The sequence below is a fragment of the Urocitellus parryii genome, unplaced genomic scaffold, assembly GCF_045843805.1.
Source record: "Urocitellus parryii isolate mUroPar1 unplaced genomic scaffold, mUroPar1.hap1 Scaffold_40, whole genome shotgun sequence".
Lineage (NCBI taxonomy): Eukaryota > Metazoa > Chordata > Mammalia > Rodentia > Sciuridae > Urocitellus > Urocitellus parryii.
This window is the reverse complement of record NW_027553586.1, coordinates 5555975-5577855: the sequence shown is the minus strand read 5'-3', so window position 1 is coordinate 5577855 and position 21881 is coordinate 5555975. Positions and strand designations below refer to the sequence as shown.

General features: G+C 36.2%; 1 pseudogene; it reads right to left on the bottom strand.

The window, feature by feature from the left end:
* LOC144252293 (1-phosphatidylinositol 3-phosphate 5-kinase-like) overlaps positions 1-16958 on the bottom strand; it is a 28342-nt pseudogene extending 11384 nt beyond the window's left edge.
* Positions 16959-21881: the final 4923 nt, after the last annotated feature.

Genomic DNA, 21881 nt, shown 5'->3' with positions numbered 1-21881 from the left:
TCTCACCAAAGAAGATATACAAACCACAAGGCAGATAAAAAAGATGTTCAACATCGTATGTCATTAAGAAATGGCAAATTAAAACAATAATGAGATACCAATATACATCTATAACATTGGCCCAAATCCAAAATACTGGAAACACCAATGCTGGTATCATGAGGAGCAAGAGAAACTCTTGCTGGTAGGAATGAAAAATGATATAGACACTTTGAAGAACAGTTCGAAAATATCTTACAAAAATGTTTCTTACCAAATGATCAAGCAATCATGCTCCTTGGTATTTATCTGAATAAAGTGAAAATTACTTGTACACAGGTATTTATAGTAATCTTACTCTTTCAATTGCTAAAACTTGGAAGCAATCAAGATGCCCTTCAGTAGGTAAACAGATACTGTACAACTGGACAATGGAACATTATTCTGCACTAAAAATATCAAGTCATAAAAGATAAAGTGAAAACTTTAATGCCCATTACCAAGTGAAAGAAGCCAATCTTAAAAATCTACATATATTCAGTGAATATAATTCTGGTAAAAAGGAAAACTACAGAGACAATTAAAAAAATCAATGATTATCATGGGTTAGAGGGAGGGATGAACAGACAAAACACAGCAGATTTTTAAGGCAGTGAAACTACTACTCTGTATAGTACAGTGGTAGATACATGTCATTTTGCATTTGTCCAAATCCATACAACCTACAATACCAGTAGACCCTAATGGAAACTACAAACTTTGAATGATAATGTGTCAGTGTAGGTTCTATAATAAATATACCACCATGGTCCCAGATATTCACAGTAGTGAAGGGTTGAGCATATGGAGAACAATGGAAAAGGGCCTCTGTACTTTCTCCTCAATTTTGTTATCACCCTAAAATTGCCATGTAAAATAAATCTGATGAACTAAAGAAATAAAAGATAACAATGCGTGAAACATACTCTCAAATGGTTCAGGAAAAAAAATGTATGTGCATGTGTAAAATGACAGAATAAGCAAAAACATAAATAAGTAAATCTTAATGAATATATGGATACTTATTTTCCTATTCTTGCAAATCTTCTGCAAGTTTGAAAGTTTTTTAAAACAATTAAAAATTCAAGAAAAAAACACTCTCCCCATCTCATTCAGAGTAAAAGTCCTGACAATTAACTGTAAAACTGATCTACTTCAGACTCACGGGATTGTTTCTTATTAGTTGCTGGGAACTTGTCATTCCTGTTTTCTTGGTACACTCTTATACAAAAGGTCCACAAGGTTTCATTCTCTCACATCATTCTCTCACATCCTTCAGGTCTTTTTACTAAACTAGAAGACAGAGGATGGTGTAGGTCCCAATATCTTAAGCCATTGATGAATACTGGAAAGAGCTACTCAAAGAATGAAAGCAAGAGCTGACCAACAAAAAGAAAATGATAGTTTAATTCAGCTTTTAGAACTGGGATTATAACAAGCAATCACCCTTTTTAATGCTTGTTGTTATTACCATGACAGGAAATAAAAAACAGACACAGAATACAGTGTTTCCATTTAGCATTTACCTATTTCGAGCGGGGGATTTCCCAGCATCCTCCTGAACAGATACAAGTCTTGTTGACAGAGTAGTGTTGGAGGAGTCTGGATGAATCAAACTACAAAGAAAATAGGAAAATATTGAGATCGCTTGGAACAGTAAAAGACAAACCCAATTCCAATGAGATATTTTAACATTTAAAAGCAAATTAAATCTTTTCCCCTGAAATTGGGGGATTATGGGTCACTTTTGCACTTGCTTGGATTAAGGTGAAAACTGTGTGATTATCATATCAAATGTCAAAAGAATGATAAAGTTTTTTAAGTGTACCAAACATTAAGAACACCAATAGTCAAACACGGTGGTGCATGCCGGTAATTCCAGCAACTCAGGAGGCTGTGACAGGAGGACTGTGAGTTCAAAGCCTCAGCAATAGTGAGAAGCTAAGCAATTTAATACAACCCTGCCTCTAAATAAAATATAAAAATAGGGCTGGGGATGCGATTCAGTGGCCATGTGCCCCTGAATTCAATCCCAAGTACACCCCCCGCAAAATAACAATAAAATAATGAAATTGGTTGGATCAGTGACTTACATGATAATTTCCCAAATCACATATAAGATGGAAATGATTTGGGAAATATGAGTTCTAAAACTTTACTCTCTGTCCCCACAGCCCACTGGAATAGCAAAATAAAAAGCAAAACTAGGTCTAAGAGCAGGTTCCACCTCTTACTAGCTGTGTGACCAAATTCATTATTTAATCTTTCTGAACTTCAGCATCTGCATCTGTCAAAAGGAAAAAAACAGTGCCTACCAAAGAGGTATAATGAATAAAAGAGAATGAATATTAAATAATTAGCACAAAGTCTAAAACTATTATTCTACCTTTGACATCTATCAAACACCTCTCAGGAAGCTATCATACCTGGTTTGTTTTATAAAATTTGTTTTATTAAATTGTACCTGCCAATTTAAGGGCTCATATAGCCAGATCATACACAATTAAAAGATATTACTAATTAAAATAAAAAATCTAATTTCATTTAGAAATATGAATACAAATCTCATTAGTATTATCCCTAAAAAGACTTCATTAGGAATTATTAATCTCAGTGACTTCTATTGCCTATTCATCAAATATCATGAAGTTTATATACATGCCATGTGCTATTCTTGGTGCCAACAGTAAAACAGTGAGTGAACAATAAAGATATAGTCTCTCGTCTTACTGAGATTATACTCTAATTGGTCAATAACCTCACTACCCATAAACATCTATGATCCTGCTGGAGGTGAACCAAAGAGAAAGGAGAAAATGGTGAATTTGAAATAATTTGAATAAAAGTCAACCGAAAGCACTTATAAGTCAAGAAACTTAGTATTTCTCAAGTTTAAATAAAATTATATTCAAGTGCCAGTACCTTTGCCAGGCCAAATCATCCTCCAAGAATATGTTACGGCTGGCTTTTCTACTCCCAACAGGTGTTCGGGGTTCACTGGGATCAAGTACAGACACAGAGCAAGCAGAATCTGAAAGAGCACTCAAATCTTCCCCAATGGAATTACTGTCTGTGGAATGAGCATAACTTAAGCTATTTTTCTACAAAAGGTGCAAGCTCGGAGGTCTCCTGGGAGGAAAAAAAATTCAATAAGTAAATAAACCAATGTAAATGTAAACAACACAATTTCCCTAGGCAACAAGTGAGGAAATTAAAGTTTCTATTATGAAGCCCTGAAGAGTGGCCTCTAGAAGGGTACACAATTTTGAAATAAACTAATAAAATGGCCTAAACACAATATGATATATTGAGATAAACTTTGCTGAAATTCTTATAACGAGCAGTTAAAATAGAAATGAAATGTACTTGGGAGAACAAACAAGATTACTTAATACTTCTATTTTTTTTTTTTAGGATGTAGTCCTGCGCAAAAATAAGTGTTAATTTCTACCTTGTTTTTCTAAAACATTGGTTTGTGATTCCGTAACAATTTGGTGTATTAAAAATGGAGGTGAAATAGTCATATGCCACATAATGTTTTGGTTAACAAGATCACATAATACAATAATTGTCACATAATGGAGCCGAAAAACTCCATTTTGTTCCCCCCACCTGCAGTACTGCGGATCAAACCCAGGGCCTCACACTTCTGAGGCAAGAATACTACCACTTATCTGTAGCTCTGGCCCTTGAAAAATTCTTATCACCTGGTGATGTTGTAGCCATCATAATGTTGTAGGGCAACACATTTCTAATGTTTGTGATGCTGTTATAAATAAATCTACTACTCTGTAGATCTTATAAAAGCATAGCACATACAATTACATATATTACATAAAAGTTGGTAATGATGATAAATGACTATGTCACTGACTTATGTCATTATGATCTACACTTTTTATCATTATTTTAGAATGAACAACCTTTTACTTATAAAAAATTTTACCATAAAACAGTATACCATGTTGGATCAGTAGCAGTCTCTCAATTGTTCAAAATGCTATGTTGATACCCAGAAGGCTAGATAGAAGGAACACCTGAGGCCAGAAGTTCAAAACCAGCCTGGGCAACTGCAAGACCCCAAAAACCCAATCCACCCTACCAAAAAAAAAAGGGGGCCATAGGGATCTATTAACCAGCACCATCCAGGTTGGTTTAAGTATATTCCATAATGTTCACACAAAGATAAACTCACCTAAGTGATGCACTTCTCAGAACTTACCCATCATTAAGCAACACAAGACTATATTTAACTTTACATGTAATTTAACAATTCTACCTTAATTATTTATTACCACTACTACTAAAAATCTGAAGTGACAGAAAAGATTTCTAAAAGTTCACTGTACTGCTTTTGCCATAATTTCACCAACTATAATAATACCTCTGTTTTATTTTAAAACTACTATTATATAATACTTAATTTTATTAAACTATACATGTATCTTAATCAAAATAAAATGTCAGTTGTTGATATACTAATTTCTGTCATCACAATTTAAAAGATAAAATCTATTAAAACTATTAAGAAAAATAGATCTGCATCCACTTCAATCAGGACCCCAGAAAACAGTAACAACAAAGTGAACACCAGTCTAGGATAATCAAAGCACTAGGATAATTACCATCAACTGACCAAGGCAGAATTTCAGTGAGGATGTGAAATTACTTCCTTCCTGAAAGACCTACAGTTTACCATTACAAAAGCGGGTTTGTTTCTTACACTATTAAAGGAAATCTCCCTGAACCAGTCAGCTCTCAAAACTAAAGTTATCAAACCAATAAAGACAGTCAAGCCTGACCAGGAAAGTTTCATTTCATTAGAGCATTCATCAGCAAAGGCCACTACACATATAAGTGTATTATATGATGGAAAAATTAAGGCTGATGAGACACAGTCCTGCCACCAGAGAACTCACAGTATACTGGAGATGATGGACATATATAATTTAAAATGCTGCATGATGAATGCATAGATATTACTTTTACTATTACCATAATAATTGCTTAATATTCATGGATCCTTTGATATGTGCCAGACATTGTTCCAGGTATTCTACATTTATTCAGCATCTCAATGTGCAATTGTGCACTAAATATATTATTCCCATTTGTGATGGTTAATCTCGGGTCAACTTGGCTAGACAAGGGGTTTGGTCAAGTAATCTAAACAGTTATCTGGGGTTGAGGGGTGCAGGGAGTATGATTAATATTTACAAATACTGAAGTAAAGCAAATTATTCTCCACAAGGTAGTGAGTCTCATCCAATCAGTTAAAGGTCTGAGGAGGTAAGACTAAAGTTTCCAGAATAAAAAGGAAATACTGCAAGGCAGAAATCCTATAGAAGTTTTCAGCCTGCTAGCCTCCTTGAGAATTTCAGACTTGCCAGCCCTTCACAATCATTAAATCACTTGAGCTGATTCCTTAAAATACAGATAAACTTCTCTCACTCATTTGCTCAGTGTGTGTGCATAACTCCATTCATTCTGTTTCTTTAAAGAATTCTCACTAATGCAGATTTTGGTACTGTTATATTTGAATATGAGATGTCCCTCAAAAGCTCCTGTAGTAATGCAGTAATAAGGTGAAATGACTGGATTGTGAGAGCTGTAACCTGATCAGTCTAGCCTAGTTTAAATGGACCTCCTGGTATCTGTAGGTAACTTGTATGTGGCTGAAGGAGGTGGGTCATTAGGTTCATGTCTTTCCTCTCTGCTTCCTGACCCCACCATAAACTAAGCAGCTTTCCTTCACCACTCCCTTCTGCCATGAAGCTCCATCTCATCTCAGGCCCAGAGCAGTGGACTCAATTGACCATGGATTAAACTTCTGGAACCAGGAGCCAAAATAAACTTTCCCTCCTCTATATTGTTTTTGTCAGGTATTTTTTGTCACCAGACACACAAACATAACTAAAACTGGTAAAAAGAATGGTTCCAAAGGAAAAGAATTTTAAGGATAAGGTTCCTGAATGGGCTTTCATGTTTCTAGAACTGGTTCTCTGATTGGACTGAAAGGCACTAATGATTTTATTTCTAACAGCAAAGAGAATATTGATAATCTATGGTGTGCTTAGCAATACAAACATGCAAAATATCACCTATGTATGGATACTCCTAATCAAATACTTATAAGAAGCAAGATTATGAGTTACTATGTATTTAATCTTTGAACATTTTTGTCAAACTAATAAGTATATTAAGATAAACTTATTGTTCCTAATTGCACTACACAAAGTAGAGAAATAAAAGAATAACCTCAGGATTCAAATTCCCAGTTCAAGAACTGAGCTAATTAAAAGTTTCTGTCTTCCCTGAAAGAATCCCTTATCTCCTATGGCCTCAGTGCTAAGATTGCTGAATATCTAACCAATTCTCAAAATACAAGTGGCTGAATTAATACACATAACAACAAAGACAGAGACAGGAGTGATGGTTCTGTTCACAAGCCAAAGAACATGAAGAACTACCAGCAACCACCGGAAAATAGGAGAGAAGCCTGGTTGAATTCTCCCTTGGAGCCTCCAGAAGGAAGTAAGACTGCCAACACTTTGATTCCAAGCTTTTGGCCCCCAGAAATGCAGAAATGGGAGAACAAATTTCAGTTGTTTAAAAAAAATACCAAACCCATAACTTCAATTACCAATCTTGCAGTATGTCTGCTAATAAAGTGAGGACACTGATTAGGAAGAAATGGGATCCTGAAAATTAGAATGAAGATATATGGGAAAAGCCAAAAGAAGCTAAGGATATTAAACCCCCAAATCTGAACCTCCTGTCGGAAGTAGCCTTTCCAAGTCATCCGAAATTAACTCTGCTTTGCTTCAGGAATTTGTAATGCCCTCCCTCGAGTTAGGTGCCTTGCAAGACACTTCTAATTCCCCTCAAGATCTATTCCTAGTACCTCCAACCCATAGTCAAGTCCTGTCAGGTCTTAAAGGTAAGGTACAAAGTAAGACCAATGAGGATGTATGTGGTATACCCGAAGAACCAAATGACTATTCCAATTAATATAGACAAAAACCCAAGGAATGTGTGAGATGGCTATTGAGGGTATAGGATAAGAGTGGATAGAAAATTGGCCCAAGTTGAATTTACTGATATGGGTCCATTAAATAGAGATTCCATATTTAATCTTGCAGCTTCAGAAGTTAAAAGAAGCTCTTAAGTCTATTTAGTTGACTGGCTAAAAAATATGAATCTTTAAAAGGTGGCTTATATTAAAAATGAAGATAAAATGCCTGAACTTCCCTAATATACTACAGAGCAAGGAATACATGAGCTTAGGAAACAGGAATGAGTTAATTTTGCACATACATAACCACACTCCCTCTCTCTTATTATGTGATGCTCTGCATGACCTTTGGGCTCTGCTAGCAAGAAAGACATCACCAGAGGAGTACCCTAGACCTTGTACCTCTACAATCAACAAAAACAGGTATTTGGTTTTTTTTCCTGATGCCAATTATGAAACAGGGATTGGTATGTACTGGTTTGGCTAACGTAGCCAAACCTGCAGAGGAATTCAGTACAGCTCAATTCATTGTTCAACAGCTACTGGGTTTATTTGGTCAACATACTCGTAATATGGAAGCAGAAGCTTCTCATACTTGTTGTATTTGGAGCTATCACCAGGAACTAAAAGCTAAAGTAAACAAAAGATTTTCTTCCTGATAACTTGAATAATCTGGATGTAGACAAAACCACTGGGACCTAGTTATGATTTGATTATTTATAAAGTAATGCTAATTGTGCTAATACTTGGAAAGCATAAAAAATCTAGTTGTAAGTGATAGTAGTGTTTGATTTGACAGAAAACTAAAGTAAACTTTTAATAATAGTCTCTCTTTACATATGACTTAAGGAATTTATCTATGGATATTAGTAACCTTTTTCTATGATTTGCCTATAATAAATCATACTTGGTCACACACATAAAATAGAGTGGATTTGCCATATAAAACCTGCTCCCTTATCCCTGAAAGATATACCTTTCAGCACAACCATGAAACATAAATTTGTGAGCGGAGACTCAGAATCCCTGAAGGGCTCTGGCTGCTATTGCTTTTCTTTTTAGATAAGAAATTACTGCTACCACTGAACCAGGAAAACCAAATGCAATTGGGATAACTGGATCCTCAGGTATCAGGGGCCAAAGGGATTTATGGCCTTTGAATACTGTGACTATACAATTAAAGCAAGGAAACATTCAACTTTTTCAGGGATTACCAGCACTAACTCTAAACTGAAACTAATTCCAAGGACTCAAACATCACTGTTGTTCACCAGTCACAGCAGAGGCTTAGGGAGGCATGGCAACTGATGGGAGTTTTAGCTCAGGTACATGTGACAGTGAGTTTAGTGGATCCCCAAAGCCCATTCTGTGGTTATTTCATCAGTTCTAGAATATATAATTGATATAGACATATTCAGCAACTGGTAAAATCCATACATTGATTCCTTAACCTCTATTATGGTGCTTCTGGCCTCTAGAACTGTAAGACAATAAATTTCTATTGTTCTAAGCCATTCAGCCAGTACTTTGTTATGGTAGTCCTAAGAGACTAAAATGCCAGCCAGGCATGGAACACACACCTAAAATCCCAGTGACACAGGAGGCTGAGGCAGGATGATCACAAGTTCAAGGCCAGCCTCAGCAATTCAGCAAGTCCCTCTTTCAAAATTAAAAAAAAAAAGACCAGGGATCTAGCTCAGTGGTTAAGTGCCTCAATAAAAAGGAAAGAAATCAATCCTAACCGTATGAGATAGATTTTATCCTAAGGGTAATGGTAGCTCTGAAAAGGTATTTATCCTAAGAGTACTAAGCAGGGAAATAACCTGACATGATCAATTGGCATTCTACAAATACTGACTTGAATATGAAAAATGAATTCAAGATAGGGAAAAACTAGGAGTAAGAAAATCTCTTAAAAGCTCTAGTCAATCTGGATGAAAGATAATGAACTCTGTAGCAATTTTAGTTTCTTTTATTTTCAAGTGAATGAAAGCAAAAGGAAAATCTATACAATAACAAAAATAACATGAAAGAAGTCAAGAGCATTTTCTTGAGTAATTTTGGTCCACCTTCCACTCCAAATCACTGCATAAATCCACACACCATTGTCAGCTTTCTTCTGTTTCAACAAATAACTTGAATTTTCAGTATTGCTAAAATTTGACTATGTTCCTTATGGAAGAATAAGAGTAAGATACAATTTGCCAAAACATAGTGTCATATAAGTCAAGAAAAAACTTTAAAAATAAGAACTCTCATAATAATATAAATTAGAAATCTACTCTAACCATCTTGTCTGATAACTTTTAACATCCCTAGAGCTTTCTGCTAGTATCTATGATACACTGTCTTTTATTCTAGTTATTTTTTAACTTTCCATCTACTTTATCACTTGACTGTGAAGTGCTGTCGCCCTCACTATTGCATCCCCACGCCTTACACACAAGGCCCAAAATAAAAATTGGCTTATTGTTGGTCCTGTATTATAATTATTTTATACTTATGACCATTAAAAATTGTAACACTGTCAATAAAATGCATTTACCTGTATAGCCCATAAATTTTCCAGGGATTTCTTGATTACAGCAATGACTGCAGAAAATCTGCCCACATAGTTGGCAATGGTGTCTGCGCCTAAAGGTTGTGAATTTTTCACTACAGTCACAGCACTCTTTACATTGGCTATCTGGCATCCAGTATTGCTTCAGGTCACTATCCTATAACAATAAAAATGTGTGAAGACTTCTTGAAAATACTGATTTTTATATTGTAATGGCAAATAAAATCCTTGAAGATTTTTTTTACAGAAATGAGAAGTTAATTCTAAAATTCATAATAAATGCAAAAGACCAAAATGACCAAGAACAATCCTGAAGAATAAAACAGGATTTACATTACCATCCTTCAAGACTTATTCAAAAGCTATATAATTTTAAATAGTACTGGTGCAAGGACAAAAAAAATGGAGATATGGAACAGAAAAAAGTAGCTTAGCATACACTAATGTGTACATGATTTTTGTGATAAGATTTACAGCACAATCAATGACAGATGGTCTTTCAAAAACTATGGTGCTATCCTCATGTCCATTATATCCAAATAGACATGAAAATAAAAGGAAACTTGACCCTATTTATTCACACAAATAATAAAGCTTCTTAAAAAGAATCATAGGGGTATATCTACAGATCCTGGCCTGAAACTAGCCTTAAAAGGAGAAAAAAACACTAGCCTTAAAAGGAGAAAAAAAACTGATACAATTAACCACATTAAAGTTAAGAACTTACGTTAAAAAAATTGTGGTTTTCACAACTGAAATAAATAATAAATATACTATCATTTTATTCTTTATTTTTGGTACCAGGGATTGAAACCAGGGCACTCAACCTCTGAACCACATCCCCAGCCCTTTCTTATATTTCATTTAGAGATAGAGTCTCACTAAGTTGCTGAGGCTGGCTTTGAACTCAAGATTCTACTGCCTCAGCCTCCCAAGCCTCTGGTATTACAGGTCTGCACCACCACACCCAGCTTAACAAATACATTTTCTTTCAAGTCATATTATGTCATTTTTCAGTGGGAATGGTATGATCCCAAAAAGTATGTAAGAAGAAATCTTCCAAAGCACTAATTATTACCTGGCTTTTTCCCTCCATGATTTCTTTGAGACGTTTTGATACTGTGCTGAGGCTTCGAAGCTGAACAGCTGTACGAGGATCATGACCTCCAAAGGTAGGTTCTGCCTTCCTTCTTGTATCTGAGTCATATTAAAAAAAAAAGAGAGAACAACAAAGGCAATCTTGTTAACGGTTCCTTGTGTCTATATAAAACACTGCATCTATGTGATGTGAAGTGCTTTTATTACTTGTATTCTCCCAACCAGTGACATAGGTTGAGAGTTAAGGGTGGTCTTTATAAGGGTAACAGACTGTTGAAAGTATTTCTTATTGCCATGTAAAATACTATTTCACAAGCAAGTAAAAGCCATCTAAGACAAGAACTATCTGAGCTGATGGTTTGGAGGCCTAAAACAGCAGCATTATCTACATGGTCAGAATTCAGTAATGATTTCTTTTGCTCTTTGGTCCCAACCTATAATAAATACCTGCTGGACATTTAACAGAAGAAAAAGCAACTCCAGAGGATTAAACACTAGCCATAAAAGGAGCAAAAAAAAAAAAAAACTAATAAACCACATTAAAGTTAAGAATTTAGGTTAAAAAAATGTGGTTAGTTTAGCTTAGTCTCTATAGTCAAATAGGTAAGCAATAGGATCAAATGGTTCACTTCTGGGGCTAATCATCAAAAAGAAATAACTCACCCCTAAAGATTCTGATAGAGGGCTGGGGTTGTGGGTCATCGATAGAGCACTCACCTAGCATGTTTGATCCTCAGCACCACATAAAAATAAATAAAACAAAGGTATTGTGTCTAGCTACAACTAAAAAATAAATATATTTTTTAAAAAAGATTCTGATAGAATTCAAAACATCTAAGAGAGTAGATTTGACCATGATAAAATCTGACAAATGTCCAAGCATATTATAACTGCCAAAGAATTGCTAAAACTCTAGTCCTATCCTTCTCTATTGCACCCAACCCAATCCTGTAGTTCCAAACTGAAAGGGTCAGGTATTTTGGTCATAGTGACAAAAAGTTAAGATACTCCAGCTGTTTCAAAACCTAAGGGTGAACAGGAGGTGATCTGACAAAAAAGATGAGTTATCTAACTATGGACTGACAACTCTGTAACCATGAACCCAAAATAAACTTTTCTTACAAGTTGTTCCTCTCAGGTATTTTGGTCATACTGACAAAAAGTTAAGACACTCCAGCTGTTTCACTGAAATGGCAATACTAAACATAAATCTATCTATAATAAAACAAGCCCAGATTCTAGCTTTGTAACCAGAATGGTAGATGCCCACCAAAAGTGCCACTAGTAGGTAACTGTACTTTTCTTGTGGACCAAAACTACTGCAGTTTCTATTCCTGGATTAGTGTTATGGTTTTGATATGAGGTGTTCCTGAAAAACTCAAATTAGTTAATACACGAATATTCAGAGATGAAATGTTTAGGCTATGGACACTATAATCTTATCAGTGAATCAATCAATTTAATGGATTAATAATCTGAGTGGATTACTGGGTGGTAATTATAGGCAGCTGGGACATGACTGGAAGAAGGAGGCCAGTAGGGGTATATCCTTAGGCCTTATATTTTGTTCCTAGCTACTCACTCTCTCTACTTCCTAACTTCCAAGAGCTGAGCAGCTTTCCTCTACCATGTCCTTCTATTCTAACATTCTGCCTTGCCTCAGGCCCAGTGTAATGGAGTTGGCTGACTATGGAGTGAAACTTCTGAAACCATGAACCAAAGTAAACTTTTCTTAAAAGTTGTTCCTATCAGGTATTTTGGTCATAGTGACAAAAAGTTAAGACACTCCAGCTGTTTCAAAATCTAAGGGTGAATAGGAGGTGATTTGACAAAAAAGATGAACATCCAATTAGCTTAAACACTCTAGTCTTATAACCCATGGAGCTCCCACTAACCTAAACAGACTGCAGTTATTTCCAAGGTTTCAAGTACCCACAGGCAACTGCAGTCTAAAATTTTAACATTTGTCTTCATTCTTTCAAGAGAAAGAGACAACAATCACATGATTTTTAACATATTTATTGTCATATTTATTTTTGTTACTCTCTTTCTATGCCTAATTTACAAGTTAAACTTTATCACAGATGTGTACATATGGGGATAAAAAACATAGGGTCTGGTACTATCTGTGGTTTCAAGCCTCTACTGGTACAGAAAAGAAAGGAGGTTTAGAGTATATCCCTGCAGATAATGGGAACTACTATAAAATGGAAAATCTGGGGCTGGGGTTGTAGCTCAGTGGTAAAGCACTTGCCTAGCATGCATCAGACACTGAGCTCGATTCTGAGCACCACAAACAGATAAATAAAATAAAGGTCCATCAACAACAACAACAACAAAATAATAATGATTTAAAAAATAAAATGGAAAATCTGCCTCAAACTCACTATTTGCCAGATTTATATTAGGTGTGCTTTGTTTTAGTTGGGTGGGAAATAAAAGATTGCAAAGAAATGAGAGGTTGATATCTAAATCCAAATTTACAAAGAATTACCTAAAACAATTTAATGAAATAATCACTGTATCTAAACTGCACTTATTTTTAAACACTTTGAAAACTTTTTATCTTAATTTAGCATTAGTAATACCTCAGAGGTGGTACTAAAATGTAAGTATTAGAACGACCAAATTATTCTTGAGTCTCAAAATATAAAGCAACTATCCATGAATTATAAGTTGAAAAAGGAGACAAAGCTGTGAGAATTACAATGGCAATGCTCCGCATACTGGCAATAACAAACTGTGAAGCCCCTTGCATTTAGCTACTTAGAAATACAAGATAGTATTAATAACATCATCCACTGGAAAAGGATGAGTGAGGCTCTTCCTAGAACCATGAGCACTAGTGCCCTTGAATTAAGATGAACAGACACTGAGAAAATCTAGTCTAGCTCTTTGCTCTTAGGCAAATAATCTTAGCTGCTTCTTATAAAAGAGATACCAGGAAATTAAATTATTTTCCTAAGGTCTAAAGCCAGTACATAATTACAGTTCTTTAGTGAAGAAAGGAACTTATTTGGCCAAACAGTCCCAGGCTTTTGAAGTTCGAATGCATCTAAGGTAGAATCCAAGAATAAAGACAATAAAAAAAGGTAGAGGGGCTGGGGTTGTAGCTCAGTGGTAGAGCACTTGCCTGGCACATGTGGGACACTGGGTTCGATCTTTAGCACCACATAAAAAAAACTAAATTAGTAAAATAAAGATATTTTAAAATTTTTTTTTAATATAGAAACTGCAACAAATGAGACATTAGAAGCTCCATCTAAAAATATTTAAATTCAATTGTATCATAACACGACAGGCAAAGTTAGGCAGTCTGTCACTACTAAAAGATGAGTTTCTACTCCAACTCCTCAACTGAACAAGTGAGGAAATCCTATGCTTAAAATGGAGACTGCTGCTCTCCTTGGTCTCCTTTTCTTCTTTCTGTAGCTAAGGAAAGCGTGGTATTTTGAAAAACTAAGATCAATAATTCTGCAAAGAAAAGGTGGTAGGTGAAATTTTCAGACAATAATGTCTTCATTCAATATTATTTAGTCAGAAGGGCTCCCTCAACAAAAACAGGCTGTTGGCCATGGGCCAGGTATAAGAGCTAAGGTTAAAGGTTAAAGTGGAGATGTTTTAAAATAAAAGGAGAGCTCCTTTATTTCTCTTCCCTTGCCCACCTTCCAATTCTTAACCAGGGGTTAAAGCTCACTGCCTTAGAAGTCCTGTAAAGATGACACAGCCAGCTCTGATCCAGTTCTTCAGCAGTACTTCTTCTTGATTTCTCTTGCCTCTTCCAATAAACCAAATCTCAGCTAGAAATAAAATATCCTTCTGCCAAACACCATTGCTTTCATCTATTTTTCATTCTCATGGGGAAGACTGGCCAGGGCCCACAGGATCTGGTATTCAGGGACACTTGATTTCTCAATGCTGTATCCCTTTGCCTCTATTACACCACTTCCCACTGCCTTCTTCTATCACCTTGATAGATGGTTGGGCAAACCATTCTACTGAGTTTAGCAATCTACCAGAAATAAAGCATAAAATATTTACTCTCTCCAGTTTCTTCACTTCACTGATCCCTAGCACGCACTCATTAGAAGAGCATGAAAATGAAGGAGGTGACTGTGTAATAAACCAGGATGGAGAATAAACAGGCAAGAAGAGCTCCGCTTATACAGCCATACTGATAGTTTGCACCCCACAAAGGACACAGGCCAAGAGCAAGTGGCAGCCCAGCAATGGAGTTGAAGAATTCTGCAGCCAGAGGCATGCACATCACATTTCACTAGAACCCAAATACAGACACAGAATTCATTCACAAGACTGAAACTAACCTGTGTTCTCCTGGGGATGCTGCAAATTGTTCTCTGCTGAAACTCAAGCAAGTAATTAATCAAAAAGCAGCCAAGAGGTCTGTTGTTTGCCTAAATCAAAGTTTAGTGACATGTTTAAGAGCTTTTATTCAGATATCAACAAATTCTTTCACTAATTAAGTAATAGTTTTATTTATTCTGGAGAGTACCTGACTATTCCAAACAACAAGAAAGTTAAGTCAGTAAATAACTTGGGAAACAATGACTGTGGAAAAATCTTAGAAGAATGAAATAAGAACACTCTTTTACCTAACACTGAAGAGCGTCACTGAAGTTCCTCATTAAGCTGTTTTTTATAAGAACAGGTGACCTCACTGATTGTGTCCTTGAAGGGAGCTGAGGGCTGGACCAAATTCCACTGGGAGAAGGGTGCTCTCCTTGGCTCCCTTCTCCTCTCTCTGTAGAGCAAAAGAAAGGTTGACATTATTTGAAAAATTGAGACACAAGAATTCAGCAAAGAGAAAACATGAAATTTTCCAGACAACTATATTATATATATACATACACACACACACACATACATATATATACTTATATATATGTATGTATATATTACATGCATAATTTAAAATTAGGCTTTTGGATTTTTTTAAAAGAAAGAAATCCAAAGAGTAGAGCAAAATTATAAGCCAATAATCACACCCTTGGTATATGTGATTTTCTGTTTTACTTTTCATTTGAAATTTGAGGAAACAGAATGCAAGCTTTTTACACAAAGGCCCAGATTTTTTGCTGTGTTTATGGAAGAGATTCCTTGTACTATTGAAACAGCACCCAATATAGTAGCTGCTCAATAAACGTTTACTAAATAAATAGAGTATTATCTTATAAAGAGACTACATAATATAATATCTTAGATGGAATCTTATAACAATAAAAGGACATTATGTAAAAATTTTAAAACTCTGAATAAAATACATACAGTAGTTAGTGAAAATTGTAAAATCTTTACATTAGTGCAGTAATACTGATAGTATAGTAATACTAACCTAAGATGTTAATAATAGCAGAAACTGAATGTAGGGGTAAACTAAGTGCTCTGCATTATCTTTCCAATTTTTCTATAAATCTAATAAAACTGTTTTAAAAATTAAAGCTTATTTTTTAAAAATTATCATCTTAAAAATGTACCAAGTTTTTACAGTACTTTAAACCTAACCATTAATAAACTTAATTAGAACTATCAAAATTTCTACTGAGGGGCTGGGGTTGTGGCTCGGTGATAAAGTGTTTGCCTCCCACATGTGAGGCACTGGGTTCGATCCTCAGCACTACATAAAAACAAGTTAAACAAAATAAAGGTGTTGTATCCACCTACAACTAAAAACAATATTTAAAAAAAAATTCTACCTAGTCTGGGCTCAATGGCACACAATCCCAGCAGCTCAGGAGGCTGACACAGGAAGATCACAAGTTCAAAGCCAGCCTCAGGAAATTAGTGACACTGTAAGCAACTCAGCAAGACAAGCTCTTGCCCTGTCTTTAAATAAAATATAAAACAGGGCTGGGGATGTGTTCAGTGGTTAAGCACCCCTGGGTTCAACAGTACCCCCCCCCCAAAAAAAAAAAGAAATCTAGCTTTTTCTTCTTAAGCAGAAAAATCTGGTGATATATGAATTAAGCATCTTATTAATATTTCACTTTTTCACAAAGATACAACATGAAAGTTGAATAAGGGAACTATAAAGAATCAAAACTGTAAGTTTTCTGATGCTTAAGAGTAAGTCTTCCCTTTGTTAAATCGAAAAAGATTTACAAAAGAACTATATGCTGATTTAAAAGAAGGTTCATCCTGGTCAGGAGTCAAAGGTTTAAAGTGTATAAGATGAGAATGACTGGTAGGAGGTCGAGGCAAATCATTAGCAGAGTCCAGTGTTGAGGAAGTCTTATCATCTGTGGCCATTTCATGAGTCTGCAAAAGAAAAAAAAAAGTTACTGTTTCAGAAGCCAAAAGTTAATTTCAAACAATATGCATACATCTGGAAGATCCTATTCTGTGAGAGTTTTTACCTATGAAAACCAAAGAGTCAGTGAATTTAGCTTAGCATACTCAAGTGAAGGTTTAAAAACACTGCTGTCTAAATCAAACCTCAACACCTAAAACTGATGGTCAACCTAATTTCAAACATTACTATTAAAATCATTTTAAAATTTTTAAATTAAAAAATTTGCAGGTAAGTCATAAATGTGAGCAGGCAAAGAAGAAAAATATTTTCGTATCTGTAAAAATTTTGGGAAAAAAGGTACTTAATATTTTTTTAAAGTTATAGGGGGAAACTGGTTTTATGCCAACATATAAATTCCTCCATCTTACTTATTTCAGCTTTTCCCTCTAAAAATATAACAAAAAATTATCTACCTAAAGAAAGGAAATAAAATAGTCATCCTTTAAACATTTCTATATAAACTCAATAATTAGCTCAAGTTACACCTTATTTGAATATTGACAACTATTCAAATCAATAAGCTATGCTCCATCATGTTTCCTCCCAGGAACATGAACTTGCTATTTTCCCCTTTAACCCTATATAAATATTAAGATAAAGATCTTCCTAAAGGACTTTTTCCCCTAAATTACCAAAAATCATAATTCAGCCAAAGCAGTAAATCTCCACATCAGAGTTTACCAAAAAAGCACCGATTTATATTTTGCTATTCGGAGTTATAGTTCAACCAGAAGAACCATGCATACCTCTAGTTAGTCATTAAAATGCTTTAGTTTCTAATATAATTTACACTTTTAAAAAGAGGACATTACACTCTTGTAAATGCTTTGCTTCTCTGAAATCATATGCACCATCTCATTTTATTTTTACAATCCTGGAAGGTACATAAAGCAGTCCTCATTACATTTTTATCTTCAAGGCAACCAAGGTACTCTGAATCTAAAATAACTTTCCTGGGGGGAGGTCACAAAGATAGTTTGGGAACCTGCATCTAATCTCACCACAAAATTCTTTAGATTGAAATTATTTTTGTAGCTTTTCACAGACCTCCAAGTCTAGCCTATAAGCTATTTTCTAGCTACTCAAGACTACTCAAGACTTTGCTTTATTTATAATTTAATTGACTTTTAATTAAAGCACAAATGAAACCACTAACTTAAACAGAATTTTGGCAATAAATATTTATTAGAAGCTGGGGCAGGGAGGAAAAGAAAAAGAGTAAGGGGGGAAAGTGAGAGAAGAGGAGGAGGAAGGAAAAAGGGAAAAGTCTTTAATGTCATCTTCTATTGGGGAAAGTAGTTAATAATCCTTCCAAAGTATCATGACACTCCATATTCCAGCTTCAAGACTTAGAAAATAAGATGGTGACTGATTAAGTACAAACTCAAATTTTTGTCCTGTATTTTTTAAAAGAGTACTAGAGATGAAGGACATGATGACAATAGCAACCTCAGACCTCAGAAAACAACCTATATTCTACTTTCACAAAAGTAATATCAGAAGCAGAGTTAAAAACCTGCATAAAGAGCCTTAGAATTACCTTGAATTACTTCTAAAGATCAACTAAACATGAAACTTTTATTAGGTTTTGGAGATATGAAGATAAAAAATCACAATATTAAAATATAGCAAGTATTGTCTCTACAACATAAATACAATCACATGGAGTTATCAATAATAATTACATGATATTGGGATCCTGAAAAAACTACATTACAACTCTAATTTTTTGACAACTCAATAACTGCTTATTATAAAAACTAGGACTCCTTCCTGACAGGTAATTAGAAGTATTTATCTACTTACTCAAAGACCTCTGATGTATCACCAGCACTCCACCTCTTTCCATTTCAAGGTTAGTGTAGTATACGCATATTACCTTGTTAGTAAAGCTAATCAGTAGGCTATGGGGTATTAAACGTAGGAAATAAGTTGCTCTATCAGCCAATATCAAAATTTTAGTTAGAATATCCAAGTATCAGCCTAGTCATCTCTAAGTAGTTTTTTTTAAAAAAAAAATACTCAAATTTTATCTAATAATGCAGGACAGTTTAATACTAGTAGTGTTGGCTTCCACCAACAAAGAGTTTTGTTGTTGTTGTTGTTCAATTTTTGCCAACAAAAATACTAAAGGAATACCAAAACTGATCCATATTACTCTTTCCAGAAAGAAAGAGGCAGTTCCCAGGAAATTAGTCTTGCCTCTCAGAGGAGTCAACCTGCCCAAACTCAAGAAAAAGAAACCTAAGAATATTTTTTGTAAGAATGACAGAGTAGGACCTTTTGGAGAGGCAGAAAATGAGATTCAAATAAATCCGAAATAAAATACTGCAAATATGCCAAAATACTATCTGTATTGTCATTGTACTAATTTTTACTAAATGAATGCACGGAATTAACATCTTAATAATTTAACATATTATACACAGATACACAGAAATAACCGATTCTGCTTGATACAGAATTCTAGCATTTTTCATATTTCTTGAATGTCTTAATAACAACAAACTCTAAACTAGGCAGAAGACCCCATATTCCTAAAAGTATCCACCCACTTCATTCTCATCCTTTTGTTGAGAACATTCTTTAAGAAAGGGAAGTACTAATTTGGAAACCAAGTCTTCCCAAAACACTTTGAGTTGAAATAAAATCGCCTTTAATGGCAGAAACAAGCTTTTAAGGAGATATACGCATATTTGAAAGCCCAATGTTGTTACCAGTTCTGTAGCTTATGAACTTTCTTTTCCAGCCTAATGATGTACCTCTGACACATGGACCAGAGCTCGTCCACTCAAAGGGAAGAGGAGTGGGCATTCCTCCTCCTAAATAAGTTCGGGCATGAAGGTTAAAAGAGGTGCAAGGGAACTTCAAATGTTTCAAGGAACCCTCTTCAAGAAGTGCCCTACTCGGCTCCCGTTCCACTCGCCAGATTTAGGGCAGCCTGGAATTAGGAAGACCAGCTAATGCTTGGGACAGGTTCTTGGCCTTTCCTGGCCCAGCCCAGCGAAGGAGCCCCATCTCTCGCCCTCACCTCAGCTTTCCCCCACTGCTCTGGCCCGCACAGCACCCAAGCCGGCCTTCTTCCCACTATCAGCCCCAGCTGGCCACACCCCAGGCCTCTCCTTTATCTGGGCCTCCCGCCCCGGCCCCGCCGGCCTCCCTCCACCCCAACCCCAGCTTCACCCCGCTCAGGTGCAGGGAGCCCGCCCCGGAGCGCAGCGAAGGGGTACTCCATCGCTGGCTGTTGCAGCAGGAAGCGAAGATGCTTACACGGTAGATGCGGCGTCTCCCTTCCCCCCCAAGGCTCCGCCCCCCCTTTCCTCCTCCCTACCAATCCGCAATCTTTCCTGGGGGCCGACTCCGCCCCCTCCTCCCCGCCCACACGACGTTCGGATCAGACGCTCAGGCAGAAAGAGTCCAGCCCAGAGAGTGTCGTCTGGGACCACTTGGCCAAAGCTAGGCCTCCTCAGCCTTTTTTGAGGAAGCCAGGATCACGGCGCACTTGAGCGTCATGCGTGTGGGTCACTGGATGCGTGCTTGGTGTCCTGGGCACCAGACGGGTGCTGGTTGGGCCGCGGTTACCGTATGTGTTCGACACCGTGAGCACTCTTAATGGGTTACAGTGCTCGGCGTTCTCGTGACCCGGACTTTGACTTATGTAGCGCTGATCAGTGGGTGAGAGCGAAGACGCCGGTGTCAGACTTGCAGGACTCCGACCATAGCTAGGCATATTCCCGTAGAAAAATTGCTAACTTCTTCAGGCGTCAGACCTCTGGTGTGTAAAATGGAGTTAATAATAGCAGTACCCACTTCACATACTTTTTTTTTTAAGATTATGTAAAACAGTTCATGAAAAGCGGTTGGCAGAGTGCCTGACCCAGAGTTAGTGATGTTGGCTCTAAGCTTTTCATTCAGGTTTTGAGTTGCAGATGCTAAGGCTAGCTGGATCGTCACTTTGGTTCGGTAGAAAACATACCAAAACCTGCTGACTGAAATTGTGGGGCTTGGCAGAGGAGCACAGAAAGGAAAGAAATATAAAGGGAGGTTCTATTTTAATTCAATTCTGGGGATTCTTTTCCTCAGAGAGTTTTGGCAAATCCTCATTCAAGCTTTCTTTGAGATGATCTTTTCAGCTGCTAGAGAGTACCACAGAAATCTGTCCTAGTACAAAACCTGGTCACAACCCTCAACTGGGCCCTTCAGCAATCATTCTAGAGAGTATATTCAGCTTCCCCTTGTCATTCTTCATTACTGCGGTCACACACACACACACACACACACACACACACACACATTACCTTGACTAGCATTCTCTAGAGAATCTTATCTAACCAAGTGAACAAGCCAAGGTTACTTTGGGTGCAATCCTTAACAACCTAACCTCCCCTGCCACAGCTTTTTCCTGCATCCACATATCCACTTCTACCCTGGCCTACCTGGATCCCTCCTCTCTGGTAGAGAGAGGTCTGCTCTTTCCCAGTTCAATCCTCCTGGCACCCAATCTACTCTCCTGTTCCTGGTATCTTGCACTGTATCTTCAACCAATCTTTTCCCAGTGACTCTTTGTTCTCAGCCTATGAACATGCTCAAGTCTCTGCCTTCTAGGAAGAAAAACAAAAAAACTTTCTTAAATCAGTCCACCATATATTAATATTTCATAAACCTAAAATAAAGTACAAAATAGACCCAGAGAGCATATGAATAAAGTAGTCATTCTAGACAAGAACACCTTAATGTATATAGAAACTCCATGTATGATTAAAAAAATAATAATAAAACATCTATTCAACAAACTGTTTTTCCGCAGCATAGGGGTGCTTTACCACTGAGCTACATCCCCAGTCTTTTAATGTTTTTTTTTTTTTTTTTTTTTTTTTTTT